We start from the raw sequence: 13,991 nt of genomic DNA, 5'->3' as shown, positions 1-13,991 counted from the left end.
AAGACATCTTCCCTCCTTAAATGCTCTCCAAATGATATGCCTCCTCCGAGGGCATTAAAGCAGCAAGTCCTCTAGACTGAAAGCTCATTTCTCAAGTCTAATTCCTTAGACAGCCATCTGTTAAATGCAGAGATGCATGATTTAATAGTCACTGTTGGTTCTGTCCCTCAAATCACCTCTTTGGAGTAAAATAATCTCTATTCCATTACTCAAGGAAAATAGCTTGAAATTATTCCAATTCAGCATCTTCTTATGGAGATGGCAAAGATTTATTTGTGGCAATAGGAAATATAGCAGTAAATAAATTATAGGATTACATGGTAGTGATAAAAGACTCATTCTCCATTCTCATATATGAAGCATTAGCATAATAAAAATAATTGTTATATCTCAACTATATATTAGTCATTCACATTTTCTACCTTAAATTTGGTAAGTTCTTCTTAACTATCATTTTTTAAAGTTATCGAAGCCTTGGATAATCTATGGCACTTGCCCATGAAAAAATATGTCCACAGGCAGTGTATAGTAGCTAAAACTTATTTCATATTGGCAGATGCTGGCAAGAGAAAACATTGCTAGGCTCCTCCTGTCTTGAGCAGCATTGAAGATCATCAATCTTGACAATGGGAATTGCACCTGCTTCATGTAATTCCACAGTGTGTGTTTTACTAAATGCTCAGTGTGCTTATTGTTGAAACTTTAAGTATTAAGTCACCATTCAGAAAACCCAGGCAGGCATGGTGAGCCCAGGCTACAAAATTCAAAGGGGAAATAAATTAAAGCACAGGGTAGTTACTATTTAGGGCACATGCTTTAATCTAACAACTGATTTCTCTCTCTCAACATTCTGAAAATCTGTACAAGGCAATTCAAGGGTACAAAGAAGTAAATTATGATAAAACACACACACAAAAAAAAAAACCCACAAGGTCAACTAACTTAGAATGTGCATACTATCTCCTGATAATGTCCTGAACTAATGTTAAAAGCAAGAGTTCTACAGGCCTGCTGCAAGGATGTCTATGTTAAGGGTTTTCAATTAAGACCTAGATGTTACAAAAAACAGCAATGAGACTTTGTGGATGTTCAGAAGTTAGCAGAATAATCATCTAGAGTTCCCCCAAAACTGTTTTATGAAGCAAACAAAACCAAAAATGTAAGAGGAAAGAAAGCAGACATGAGACTTGCAACTATTCAGAGCAACAGAAACAGTGAGAATTTGATGGAAAGAAGGGCAGTGAGTGTGTCATCAATAACAATCTCTTTTAGAAGAAGAGAGTTTGTATATTAAATAGAATGTAGTATTATGATTGTTTAAAAAATGTATCAGATGTAGCTAAGAGGAGCCAGAGACTGTATAACCCTGCATTTCACTACAACCACCAGAGATCATTATATTTTAAATCAACTGCAGTGTGACTCAACATGCAATTTTGTTTCTAGTGTATAATTTCACCTTCCATTAAGCAATAAGAAATATGATCACTCTCTGAATCACCAATGAATACCATGATATCATCAGTTTCCCAAAATTATTAGTAAAAGAACATATGCAAGAAACTCTCCTGCCTTGCAATTATAATGGCTAAAGGTTAATGATAGTTATTAAAGAACAATGTTCAAAAGATCATTTTCTATATTAGCACCAACATAGAACAATAAGGATACTATTTAAGGTAATTACTAAACATATTTTAAGCCACTTGAAACTATACATTGAAAACAAAATACTAGGAAGGGATTATCACTCTATCTGGCATGTGCTATAAGGCCAAAATTGTGGTTACCATAGTGAGCTGACCATTCTCTTGGAGATGGAATCAACACACAACTTGCAAGCAGATGATAGTCATTTTCCCATTTGGGAAGATCATACATTCCAATCATTTTTAGTCTTGAATATTCTCACCTTTTGTTCTCTGTGTGTATATGTGTTTAAATTCATAGGATTCAAGGTTGAGCCAAAAATGAAATATGACATCTAGGATCTATCAATAAATCCTGTAGGCTTTACACTAGCGTAAAATCTTATTTAGCTCCCTTAATCTTAGTCATCTATAAAGTTAAAAGGATAAACTGGTATTTCTGTGTTGGTCACAAATGCTTTTGTGTTTCGTCTTGGGTTTTGTTTTTATGTCTTGGCTTTGGTTCTGCTTTCTGTATTGATTTTTTTGTTTTATTTTATTTTGTTTTACTAACCTCGTTTCCATTTCTGATAACACATTTTTTTGTTTTGTTTTGCTTTGTTTTGTTTTGTTTTGAAGGGGGAATCATTTCTCTTAATTCTCATTCCATACTATTGGGGAAAAGACAGCACTGACATACACCACCCCTCCATCCTTCAATTTTCTCACCTCCATCAAGTACAGGGTTTATAACACAGACTTGATCAATCACTATCTTCCAACTTCTTGGCTAAATAAATCAGGTCACTGAAGGGCTAAAGCCTAAATTGGTCCAATAATAGTGAAACTTGGGGCTTTTGCTGGAATGTTGAAAAAGAAGCACTCTCTTTATGTTAGCATATTAGCTAGTAGAATATATACATGAGACTCTGAGTGCCCTTATCATACATTCATAGCAGGAGCCCACATGACCATAAAATACAACAAAGGAAGACAGCAGAGCAATGGAGAGAAGTAGTTACACAATTTCATATGATACTCTTACTTAAAGTCTTGGATCCAGTCATGTCTTAAACTAATGAGATTTACTTCCTTGAACTTCCTAGTTTCATGAGCCAAAATATTCCCCTTTGAATATATCATTTGAGTTAAGGTTTTATCACCTGTAACTGTAATAGTTCTAACTGATCCACTCTTGAAAACTTGGATATATTAATTTAATTAACTCCATTCATGCACTGCTTGGTTGTTTGACATACAAAAAAGAAGTGATACTATGAACTAGTCCACTCACTTACTGAAAAAAAATTAAAAGAAAAACTTTGTGAGGATAAAAATAAAGTTATTTCTATATTTTAAATTTATTCATTTTAATGTAATTTTATTTGTAAGTATTTAAAGGCTTGGCCTTGCAATTAGCTACCATATTAAAACCTTGCCACTCCTTAAGTCAACTGCACAACACACACCCAAAAAACCTGAATATTCTTTTTTCTAGTACACAACACTATAATTGGCATTTTTATTTCAAACTCTAATGAGCTTTCTATGTTGGCTAAGTTACATATGACTCTCTCTTCATATAAACATCCAGGCTTATTATTTGTTTATCCAGTTTTCTCTGCATGGAGTTCTCTTATGCATCCATTACAACATTCCACTGGCATCACTTTTTTAAAGTTCCAGCTCAAGATGTACCTACTCTAAGAATAATTTAATAAAATTTCCCAGTGATTGTATTATTTTGATTTACACAAAGGTAGCATTCAACGGGAAAACAAAAAGCCCACATAATTCAAAGTTCAACCTGAGATTAAACAATGTTGTGTGATTTTTTTATTATACTGTTTTGCTTTGTTTTAGAATAGACTCCTGCAAAGCTGATTCTCCACAGTGGTCACAGCCAGTCCTTAAAGCTGATCAGCCTTGGGATAAATCCCTCCCATTGACCTGTCAACATCAATCAAGGCTCAGTTACAACAGGAGGGTGCACACAGCCTGCACAAGGTGAGGGGCACCCCTCAAATGCCCAGCACAGGTGAACAGAGCGGCTGTGCCTCTGGACCTACAAGTCACCTACTACATTAGGCCACTCTACCAAGGCAGGGAGATGTAGCACATCTACCTCATACATAGAAACAAATGCAGGGAGGCTGCCAAAATGAGGAGACAAAAAAACATGTCCCAAATGAAAAAATAGAACAAAGCTCCAGAAAAAAAACACCTCTAAACAAAATGGACACAGGCCACCTACTAGATGCAGAGTTCAAAACTCTGGTTATAAAGATGCTCAATTAACTTACGGGAAAAGTAGATGAACTTAGTGAGAACTTCAACAGCATAAAAAAGGACATGAAACCCAGAAAAAAGAACCAGTCAAATATGAAGGATACACTAACTGAAACAAATAATTCTTCACAGGGAATCAACAGTAAAGTAGATAAAGCTGAGAATCAAATCAGCAATTTGGAATATAAGGAAGCAAAAAACACCCAATCAGAAAAGCAAAAAGAAAAAACAGGACAGTATAAGGAACCTCTGGAACAACTTCAAACATACCAACATTCACATCATGGGGGTACTGGAAGGAGAAGAGGGAGAGCAAGAAATTGAAAACCTATTTCAAAAAATAATGACAGAAAATGTCCCTAACCTGATGAAGAAAATAGACATACAAGTCCAGGAAGCACAGAGAGTCCCAAACAAGATAAATCAAAAGAGGCCCACAACAAAACAATGATAATTAAAATGCCAAAGGTTAAAGACAAAGTGAATCTTAAAAGCAGCAAGAGAAAAGCAGTTAGTTACCTACAAGGGAGCTTCCATAAGACTGTCATCTGATTTCTCAACAGAAACCTTGCAGGCCAGAAGGCAGTGGCAAGAAATATTCAAAGTGATGAAAAGCAGGGACCTACAATCAAGATTACTCTATCCAGCAAAGCTATGATTTAGAATAGAAGGACATAAAAAGAGCTTCCCAGACAAGAAAAAGCTAAAGGAGTTCATCACCACCAAACTAGAATTACATGAAATGTTAAAGGGTCTTCTTTAAGAAGGAAAAAATAGGTCAAAAATGTGAACAATAAAATGACAATAGACAGATATCTATCAATAATTGAATCTAAAAAAACAAAAAAAAATGAGCAAGCAGAATAGAAACAGACTTATAGAGAACATTTTGATAGTTGCCAGATTTTTGGGGGGGCAAAACTTGGGGGGGGGTTAAAAAGATGAAAAAATAAAAAAGTATAAATTGGCAGTTACAGAATAGTCATGGGGATGTAAAGTACAGTAAAGAGGGTGTCAATAATATTCTAATAACTATGTAAGGTATCAGATGGGTACGAGATTTATTGTGGGTGATCCCTTAGAAAGTTATATAATGTCTAATCACTAGATTGTATACCTGAAACTAATATAATATTGTATGGCAACTAACTGAAAAATGAAAAATTATTATTTTTTGAGGGGTTCAGAGATTTATTTTTTAATTTATCTTTATTGTTGATAGCATTACAAATGTCCCCTTTGTTCCTCCCCATTGATCCCCTCCACCCCACATCTGCCCTACCCCACCCCCAGGCCTTCTCCATACTATTGCCTGTGTCCATGGGTTATGCATTTATGCATATAAGTTCTTTGATTAATCTCTCCCCACCCACTTCCCCACCCCAGCCTTCCCTCTGTTATTTTTTTTAAAAAGAAAGGTTAAATAACTTGCCCAAGTTCTTCCTCCTGCTACGTAGTGTGGAGATTTTTTAAAAGGCCTGATTCCAAAGCCTGTACTCATATATACTACATCTAACAGTCTAACACTGTGGTCCTCTGAACTCTAATAGCATTTGTAAACTGTACCACTCATTCATTCATTCATTCATTCATTCATTCATTCATTCATTCATTCATCAAGCATTAAGCATCTATCACATACCAGTCTTAATGAATGACCATTGTTCTTGTCATTTAAAAATATATTTTTTATATTTATTGTTGAGAGCATTACAGATGTCCCCCTTATTTTTTCCCCATTGCTTCCTCTACCCCATTCCCACCCCACCCCAGGCCTTCACTGCATTATTGTGTCCATGGGCAATGCATATATGCATATATGTTCTTTGGTTAATCTCTTCCCAACCGCCCCCCCTTCTCTCTGAAATTCATCAGTCTGTTCCATGCTTCCATGCCTCTGGATCTATTTTGTTCATCAGTCTATTTATATTTAAAAGGAAAATCCTAATTTATAGATTAACTAACTTGTTACTTAGTTCACTTCTGTGATGATCAAAAGCATATAAGAATTAAGTCCCATGTACTCAATAGTCCAAGTTAAAGAATACCCATGTATGCACACCATGCCCCTGGACCCCTCCTAGGTAACCATTTCCTTCCAAAGACCCAGCTGAAGCCAAAGCTCTAAGGAGTCCATGTACTGCATACTCACTTGCCCAGCTACAGCTGACGTGACCAGGAATTGTTGCCTACATTGAAGAACACTATGACTAGCCGACAACTGATAGTGTGTCCAATCAAAATATATCGTTAGATATCAGAACAAGAAATACAAAAAATAATAAAGATATAAGTGGGGAGAGCTGAAACTAAAAGACTATAATGTAAAACTATGCCATGAACAAAACCATGCAAGCCAAACATGTTAATGCTAATAGTGGAAAATAAATGCTTTCTTCTTGTTCATTGGAACCAACTCATCAGTTCAAGATGATCAGAGGTCCTTTAACAGAAGCAGTGACAACACCGTGAGGAGTCTCCAGGGAGACAGACCCTGGTGAATGCCTTCAGAGCATGATACCAGATAAGGAAACCTAGTGTATTACTACCTACAGTCTCTACCCTGAGATAAGCAGTTATTGTGACTTGAGTGGGTTCCTGCTCCTGGAAGTGCTAACCTCAAACACATATCCTAGTGAAAAAAGCAGTAAGACCACTGAATGTCTGCATATTTACTGTAAAAATAAGTCCTAAATCAAATTCCTATGAACATATAACAAACCTGCAGGAGCAAGGTAAGGATGTCTCACCTCACTTCTCCTTTTTAAGATCACATTGGAAGTCCTAGCCAACAATATGACAAGAAACAGAAATAAATGGTATTCAGATTGGAAAGAGAAAAATAAAACTGTCTTTGTTTGCAGATGACATGATTGTCTATGTAGAAAATCGAAAAGAATATAAAAAAAAAAAAATCCTGGAACTAATAAGCAATTATAGAAAGATTTCAGGATAAAGGTTAATATACAAAAGTCGATAATTTTCCTAAATGCCAGCAAAAAACAAGTGGAATTTGAAATTAAAAATACAAAGCATTTACATTAGCACTCAAAAAAATGAAATACAAAAGTATAAATCTAGCAAAAGGGAAATTATATGAGGAAAACTGTAAAATTCCAATGAAGGAATCATAGAACTAAATAAATGGAGACATATCCCATGTTCATAGATCAGAAAGCTCAGTATTGTCAAGATATCAGCTGTTCTCAACTACCTAATGCTTTTTTGAATCCAACAAAGAATTCTGCTGTCACACAAGTGATCTTAGTTTTTATAAGGACATACACACACACACACACACACACGATAATAATGCCATTCCTAATAAATCTATTTACTTTCTGTCTCAAAATTTAAATCTTGTTAGTAATCTAGAGATAAAGCATTACTTTTTTTACAATTTTATTGACTTTATAGCATTACTTTCTAAAGCTTTAGCATTTAATTACCCTTTCAAACAAAACAGAGAGAAACTTACTCTGACACGTATGCTTTCAAACAGTGAAAAAGCATGTGATAGGAGCCCTCAAAACATGGATGTGGTTCCCATTACCTTGGGGAAAGGTTACTGTCAGAGCACAAGTGTCCTCCAGGAAATCTGATGGTTCACTTATTCTGTAGGACAGTGGGCACTAAGGATTCTGATAGAAATACTGGAAAACATGAATTAAGCCACAGGCACTAAAAATGTCATTAAAAATATGTTAATTTGGAACTCAAACTTTTACTTTAAAACAGTACCCCAAGGAGAATAATTCTATTTACAAAACAACAAAACTCTTCTACATGGGGCATTTTAACTTAACCTTGCAGATCAAGTGAATCCTCTACTCTATAGGCTACACCCATGGATGGCTTATGCTATTTCAATGGATTTATTCAAGCACACTTTAAAATTCCTTTATCTAGTAAAATTACTACTGCAGAGTTATTATACAAACAAACAGCACTTGCACTTAATGTAACAGAGCCAGCTGCTGTTATGGTTAAATATTTTTGTCAGAAAACATGAGATTAGATTTGAACAGAAGCTCAAAATCGTAAAAACCACTTTCATATTACAAAATGTACATTATCAATTCTCAGTTTACTGGGTTTTGTGATTTTTCTCCTCTGCATTCTGACACCAAAGTTCTTCATGAATATTCATGAGGATTGTTTCCAAAATCTTATCTGCCCACTCAGGTAGCTGACAAAAGAGAATGTTACAGTCAGATCACTTACTGGTGAGGCTCAAATTTAAAATGACTTGTTCAAATAAATAATAACTGTGAATAAAGGCAGGCATCTGCTCTGAGTATACCAAAATCTGAAATTTGTACAAGGTATACTGATTGACTTATCAAATCTTTATAAGCTCCTGCTATGTAGTAAGTTGCAAAGCTATGGATTGATGATACAAAAATGAGTAATGGTTTTTCACTTTCAATTTCCATGTCCTCCAGTAAATTAGACTGGTGGCAGTGACCAGCATGTAAATAGACAGCAGTAAGAGTGCATTGTTAATATAATATACTATGTTCCAGAAAAGGCATGGGGTGGGAGGTATCAACCTGTTTAGGGAGGAGATATATGAGTTGGGCTTTCATGTACATATAAGAGCTCGCCAGGCAAATAAGGGGACCTAGGAACAAGGAATACTAAGTATAAAAAGCTCTAAAACAACTTCAAGAATTCAACGGATTGCCCTAAGTTTGGTAGATATGACAGGAAGCGGGGAGGGCGGTGATAAGACAGGACCTGAGGTGGGAGAAGGGGAGGCAAGGACGTCAGGGAAGCCGGGAAAGGGAAACTGCCTTTGTTCGCAGGGGCCACCAACATGTCACTCAAGGAGTCAGTGACAATCAGAGAAGCATTTTAAAATCAGCTCATCCACACTTCACAGTGTTTACAGTAGAAAGAAGATGGTCAAGGAGGGCAATTCTGAAGCTTTCCTATAATCTTGGGGCCAGATGCTGAGGGTCTAAACTGGCACAGCACTGGCATCAAAATAGGCAACAGACAGGAGAGATCAATCCAAACTAATTTCCACCTTCTTAATGAGCCAAGTATCTCAAAAATTACAGATGTATGAATCTGAGGGAAACAAGAGAAAACAAACACACCTCTTGAGAATTCAAAGCAAATATAACTGCAATACTGAGTGTGTAACATGTTCCATTGTCCCTTGGCGTTACTACAAGCCCAGAACACAGAGGCCAGTGCTACCTCTGACCCTACTATCAATTTTCTGGAAAAAGGGACAGTAAGTTCCCTCTTGGTGCATCCATTATTTCTTCCACAATTAAAATGAAATTCCTATGAAATCCACAAGGCAATACAATAGAAAAATAAAATAATAAAATACTATTATCATTCAGATTTTCCCCCAGTTTTACTAAGAAGTAATTGACATGCATCCCTGTATAACTTCAAGGCACACAGCATGATGGTTTTACTTACATATATTGTGAAATATATTCACCCAATAAGTTCAGCTAACATCCACCTTCTCATATTCATTTAGGGTTTTAACTGGTAACTGGTTCATTCAAAAACAGCCCACATATTTATAACACAAATTTATCTACATATACTATGTATTGTGTACTAAACTGTTTAAATTTTAATATCAGAATTAAATATTCCTTCTGAGTTACATCATTTTTTTCGTCACATTCTTCTTTCTTGTTGATTTCTTGATGAGGGAAAGACTGCTTTTCAGAAGTAAAAAGCTTTTGAATTTGCAGACCATTTAATAGTTTTCCCATCTTTCCTGCCATCTTATAGAAATCATTTAAATAAGCTACAGCTGTAATGGAAACTGCCAATCAGGGTTAAAGTAGTTTAACCACCAGTTTACAGAAATTTACAATCTACCAACTAAATCTAAATATCCAGTTTAATGGAATTCAAGCTGTCTCATACCATAATTGAAAGAGTGTGAGGCTATTCACTGAGAAATAAAAAGTGAATGTCTTGTGAGCTGAGTTCAACATGATTACGAATCTGCATTTCTGGAACTGAAAAGGCCTCTCTGTCAATGCTGTGACACTGAGTATAGACATCCCCAATAGCCCAGGTGTTACATGGAAATAATTCATGCAGGAAAGCAATGTGAATACTGTATCTTATTTCATAATGATGTCACTCCTGAATGCTCAGCTTTGATAACTGCATGCCATGGTTTAGCTTTTGAACATCTAATATTCACTAACATTTTAAATATTTCATCTTCTCTAAAACCAAATGCATTTTTTAAATATTCAAATGATCAAAAGATTTTTCTACCAGTGCAACACTCACTGCTACCACCACCAACCCCTCTGACTTTTTTCTACCACTGTTTTACCTTCTAAAGCTTGTACTTGAGTTTGGTTAAAATATATGGAGGCAGGGGGAGGGCAATGCTTGAATCCTTGGTGTGTGTATCCCTATGAGTTCACATTAAGAACCCCAAAACATACTGGTATAGGAGTAAAAATTCAGAATTCTGGCATAATATCTTTACTTGTATTAGCATATAAAATATACTATTCTGCAATCATAAAAATTTAAGTTTTTGCCCAGATATGTTTGTCATTTTCTAGTAGAAATCGCAACTTCTAGTATTTACTTCAAACATATTTAAAAGCAACTGACTTGATTTAACTGCTCTTAGGATCTAAGAACTGGCAATAGGCTATCAGAGCTCACATGTTTACAAAAATACAGAATTTTGAGTTCTGGTGGGGCAAAACAAATGGAAATCCCTTTTCTTCTTTCTATCAAAGGAAAATTTAGGGATCAGAGGATACTACTGGTGGGTAGGAATCCACTTCAAATTTACTCTGACAGAAATATTTTCTTCTAATGTGGAGGCCCTTTTGAGGGATAATCTACTCAGGAAGGTATCACAAAGTTCTCAGCACAATGATGCCAGAGTTATTTTTTAACAAGGTGGAGAGTAAAGAGAAGTTGGAATAAAGAATATGATTTTCTTTTACAGCTCTACTAGGTTTACTCTGGAAAAAATAATAAAGAATAGTTTGAGTGTAGGACTTGTTTGCTCCTAGGATAGTAGAAAAACAGCCAGTCTTGCTGCTGTAGGTTTTTAACTAGAATTGGAACAATCACCATTTTTCTACCTCTCTATCTGGAGTCAGATGAATCCTCAATTGAATCCTCAACCAGGAAAAATCTGCATTAATATTGGGTTAAAGCCTGGTACTTTAGGATTTTCAAGAAGAGATAAAAGTCAGAAACATCTTTCCTGAGTGAGAAGTGTCGGTGAGGACTTAAGAAAAGGAAACTCTTGTGCATTGTTGCTGAGAATGTAAATCGGTGCAACCACTATGGAAAACAGTACAGAGGTTCCTCAAAAAATTTCAAATAGAACTACCATATAATTCCTTGTAGGTATTTATCCAAAGGAAATGAAAATACTACTTGAAAAGATATATGCACCCCCTTGTTCTTTGCAGCATTGTTTACTATAGCGAAGACATGGAAGCAACCCAAACGTCCATCAGTAGATGAGTGGATAAAGAAAATGTGGTATGTCCCGGCTGGTGTGGCTCAGCGGTTGAGCATCAGCCTAGGATCCAGGAGATAGTAGTTCGATTCCCGGTCAGGGCACATGCCCAGGTTGCGGGCTCGGTCCCCAGTCGGGGGCGTGCAGGAGGCGGCCGATCAGTGGCTCTCTCATCATTGATGTTTCTACCTCTCTCCCTCTCCCTTCCTCTCTCTGAAATCAATAAATAAAAAATTTTTCTTTAAAAAAGGAAACTGTGGTATGTGTACACACACAATGGATTATTATTATTCAGTCATTAAAAAACGAAATCTTGCCATTTGTGACGACATGGATGGACCTCAAGGGCATTACACTAATTGAAATAGGTCAGACAGAAAAAGACAAATAATGTATGACCTCATTTATATGTGAAATCTTAAAACATACAAACCAACAAACAAAAGCCTTGAACTGCATGGCACTGTGACTTTGCCTGTCAGTGGCACCAACAGCCCCATGTACTGAGCCCAGCTTCCAAACCAAGCGTTTCCATTCCTAATATCTGTTTATCCCAAACATCTACCTTACCCAGCACCCCCCCTCTCCCCACATTGCTTCTAAGTTGCTCCCTTTCTTTCTCAGTCCATCACCAAATAAACGTAGTATTGCTCTTAATTTCGGTGAAACATCCCTTTCTTGCTGTCTAGCAGGCTTTGTGCTTTCTCCCACACCAGCTTTTGCTTTTTAAAGGAATGAAAGCCAGTTTTGAGACTGTAAATGAAAATACATTTAAATAGACTATAACAGTTTCCAAACATGGGAAAAATGTAATTTTGTGATAATGGGATAAAATTGGGGGCCTGACAACTAGGCACAAAAAATATTTTTGAACACTTTTTGTGGTCCAGTCACACTTTTCTTCAGTAAATTATAGCCCCTTTATTTTCAGCAAATGCCTTTCTGTGCACATCTATTTCATGGGACAGATGCCCCTGCTGTTTTCAAAGATGCAGTATAATTCTGTGGGTTTGGAAAACAATATGCTTGAAGGGCATCCACATTAAATCGGGGTTAGAAATATGTCACAAATAGCTTATTTCTCAAATTTTCTTTCTCACATGAGGCTGATAATTGCTCTCAAGCAACAAGTTTCTATTTTCTTTCTTTCTTAAGAGTCTTAGGATCACTCAGGCAGGTGTCAAAGATAAATAGACCCAGGTATGGGGAACATTCTCACAGGCCTCCAACAGAAAAAATTACCACCTTTATTTTTAAAATATGAAGCAAAGATTTTGAACACACCCTTCTCAACTCTGTTATGATTCATGCTAAGATATAAGGTGATATCACAACTCAATTTTTCTGAAGTTACTTTTGACTTTATAATTTTAAACCAAAGCACCAACTGCCTTAATTATAAAGTCAATATAAAGTCAAAAGACAAATGTTCAAAAAGAACTTGAAATATGCCTGTATATCATATAGCAGCCAGAACTCAAGTAAGTAGGAGGGTAATTGAATCCCATCATTTTGGGAGACAAATTAACTTTTCCATTTTTTTATTTTTATTTTTTTGTGTGTGATGAGAGCTTTTAAGGTTTACTTTCTAAGCAACTTTCAAATATACAACATAAAATTATTAAATATAGTCACCGTGCTGTATATCACATCCCCATGACATTTATTTTGTAACTCGAAGTTTGTGCATTTTGACCACCTTCACCCATTTCACTCACCCTCCATCTCTCGCCCCTGACAACCACCAATCTGCTCTCTGTATCTATGAGTTTGTAGTTTCTGTTTGTATGTTTTCAGATTTCACATATAAAAGAGATCATACAGTATCTGTCTTTTTCTGTCTGACTTACTTCACTTAGCATAATGCCCTTGAGGTCCAGCTATGTTGTCACAAATGGGAAGAAATCATTTTTATGGACGAATAATATTCCATTGTATGTATACACACACACACACACACACACACACACACCACGTCTTGTTTACTCACTCATCCACTGATGGACACTTGGATGACTTCCACATCTTGGCTATTGTAAATAATGCACGAAGGCACCCAGCTCAGGTAGGAGAAATGCAATTTTCTCTGCACTCCACTCACCTAGTGAAGCACTCTGGCATCAACTTACATCCCTAGGGAGGAAGCTGGAAGTTGTGACTTTGATACACACATGCACATGTGTATACACACACACACACACAGAGTTCTGCTAAGAAAGCCATATTTGTGTGGGGATCCGTCTGTCCTCCAAGGAGAACTATTTCCTAATTTTCACAAAGGTTCATCAAAGCAGCAGAGACATTAAAACTTGATAAGAGGCTCTGAGCTCCTTCTGATGCCAGAATTCTAGGGTTAGCATGGGTGCAGTGTAGGTTTAATGGGCTCTGCAGCAACAATTTGAAAAACACTGAAATTAGTCACTTGGATATGAGTTCTGACTCCCACTCCATCACCACTAACCACTCTGACCCTCAGCCTTCTCCTCAGCAACAGACATGCTGCCTTTTTCTCTACCATTAAGGGTGGCATATGCCTCAAATGAGATGAAATACTCACTCATAAGCTGTAAAGTACTATGGAC

Source organism: Miniopterus schreibersii (assembly GCF_964146895.1).
Source record: "Miniopterus schreibersii genome assembly, chromosome: 3".
Classification (NCBI taxonomy): Eukaryota; Metazoa; Chordata; class Mammalia; order Chiroptera; family Miniopteridae; genus Miniopterus; species Miniopterus schreibersii.
Note: the sequence above shows the minus strand (reverse complement) of the source record.